Below are 2,829 nucleotides of genomic sequence, written 5' to 3'. Positions count from 1 at the left end.
TTGGGAGATCCTCCCCCAAAGGTGCTGGTACTCAGTACCACTTAACAACAACAGCAGCAATAATAATAAAAGTGCCATCAAGTTGCACTGATTAATGGCGACTCCTCAAGAGGCTTTCAAGACAAGTGAGGAGCAGAGGTGGTTGGCCAGCGCCTTCTTCTGCATAGCAGCCCTGGTCTTTCTTGGTGGTCTCCTATCCAAGTACTAACCATGGCTGACCCCATTTAACTTCCAAGCTCTGCCAACCTCAGGCTCATCTGGGCTACACCAGCACAAAGAAAAGCCCTCGTTCAGACCATTACAGAAGACTCCTTATTTAGATAGTCATGGCCAGTTATAACGCTGTCTCCACTTTGCCATTATTGCGTAAGATCCTTGGGCAGGTCATGGTGGAGCAACTCCAGGGATACTTCGATGAAACATCTACCCTTGACCGTATTCAGTCCGGCTTCAGGGTCTCGGGTCTCGGATGGGGATCAACTTTGCTTGTTCTTTTAGACAATCTCTTGTTTACAGCTATAAGAGATAAGGGAATTGCCTTGTTATTCTTACACTGCCTGCAGCTATTGATACGGTTGACCAGTTGCTGCTGTCGAGGAATTTACAATGTGGTAATTGGAGGTGCGTCCTTGTGGTTGTTTGAGTTATCCTAACCCACTGTACACAGAAGTTACCCGTAGAGGATAAGCCATCAGTATTATGGGATTTGCTACAAGGAGTGCGAGTGCTCAAGGGTTCTGTGCTTTCTGCAATGCTGTTTCATATATGAAGAGCGTATGAAGCTCTGGAGTTGGATGTCCTCAGTATGCGGCTGAGACCCATTGTAGATGTCATGCAGTAAGCCTCCAGATGCTGCCATCTCTGTCCTGGACCAGTGACTGGCTGCCATAATCAAGTGGCTGAGAGAATAAACTGAAACTGAATCCAGACAAGAAGAAGACGGCAATGATCGGTAAGCTGTCTGTTCTTGAGGGGGCCGGGCTTTCCCTGACAGATCCTGCTAAGAGCTTAGGGATTCTCTTGGATCCTACTTAGTTATCAGAAAAGGAGATAACTATAGTGGTTAGGGAATGCAGTTTTCCAGACGCACTTAGAGCCCAAACAGTTTCCCCTTCTTTGGAAAATGCCAGTCTGCCCATACTGATACAGTAAGCTCAAGGCTCAGCTATTGTGATTCATTTTGTGTGGGGCTGCCCTTGAAGACTATTTGGAAACTTTAACTGGGAGAGGCAGCTTGTTTGCAATCAAAAGGTAGCAGTGGGACGCACGGGACTTCGTTTTATTTTCATTTCACGGGATGTTCAGTTCATTTCTAAATGCAGCTGAAGGCACTCTGGCCCTTTGAAACTTGTGATTTAAAAAAAAAATACTGGGGGCTTAAAAAAAAACCTTGGGGCCAACATGTTTAAAAGACCACCTCTTTTAAAGAACCTCAACCGCAACCCTGTTCAGTGCAGCAAGATTTTTGGGTTGTGTTTGTGCCCTTCCCTTGCTTTAAGGTGGAAACAGCTACTTCCCATTCACAGGCTTTTTTGGTAACTTCCCCTCTCTCTGGAATAGCCTTTTAGAATAAATGAGGAGGATCCTGATGGCATTTTGAAGGGTCTTTGGGGTTTCTCATATTGCAATTGTTAGCATCGCCATAGCCTTCTGAGTCCACTGGATAAACATATGGAGCTGCCTGATACCAAATCAGACCTTTTGGTCCATCGAGATCAGTATTGTCGGCTCCGACCAGCAGTGGCTCTCCAGGTCTCAGACAGAGGTCATCGACCACCTGATCCCTTTCATTAGAGAGGCCGGGGCTTGAACCTGAGACCGCCAGCATGCCGAGCAGATGCTCCACTGCTAACCCACAGCCCCTCCCCAATACAGCTGTGAAAAGAAGTACAATACTTCCAATGTCCCCCGTTAGATTTAGAACGGTGTTTAAGATTACACTCAGGTTAGTGTCTGCAAATACGTTGCCTGGAGCTCTTTTAGATATTGGTCTGCATTGAGGTTACTATTAATCTTATTCCTGTAGGCTGCCTGTTTTTTTAAAAAAATTATCTTGTTGCTTTAATGCTTATTCTTTATTTGTGATGCCTTGGGTCCCAGATGTCTGAAAGAAAGCCAGACCTACAAACTTTCTTTAAAAAAAAAACCCAAATAAATAAATGTGCTAGTGAAGCTCTGACATATATAGGATCTCCTAAACAAACTTTGGGATTGTGCCCTGACAGTGTAATCCTATCCAGAGTTACACTCTTCCGAGCCCATTTCCTTCAATGAACTTAGAAGGCTATACTTGTACCTAGGATTGCCAGGTAAATCTATTTAGTGTTTAAATTGCCTCGAGAGTCTTTATTGTTTCGCTTCAACAGGCTGACATGGAGTACTTGTGCAGAAGAAAACAGGGCTTTTTTTCAGCAGGAACGCGGTGGAACGGAGTTCCGGAACCTCTTGAAAATGGTCACATGGCTGGTGGCCCCGCCCCCTGATCTCCAGACAGAGGGGAGTTGAGATTGCCCTCTGCGCTGCCAAGCGGCACAGAGGGCAATCTCAACTCCCCTCTGTCTGGAGATCAGGGGGCAGGGCCACCAGCCATGTGACCATTTTCTCCGAGGGCAACCCACTGAGTTCCACCACCTCTTTTCGCAGAAAAAAAGCCCTGAGAATAAGCAACTAAATATACTTGTAGTGAAGTCTCGTTTAAATTAAAGAGATTAGTTAGGCTCAAGTCAAACTTAAGTGCAAGGAGTTTATGCGGTTTAGAAAGGTTGCTCAATAATTGGCAGTACATCCACGCTACAGATTTCGCTTTACCTAAATGGATTCCATCTTTTG

The sequence above is a fragment of the Eublepharis macularius genome, chromosome 3 (assembly GCF_028583425.1).
Source record: "Eublepharis macularius isolate TG4126 chromosome 3, MPM_Emac_v1.0, whole genome shotgun sequence".
Lineage (NCBI taxonomy): Eukaryota > Metazoa > Chordata > Lepidosauria > Squamata > Eublepharidae > Eublepharis > Eublepharis macularius.
Note: the sequence above shows the minus strand (reverse complement) of the source record.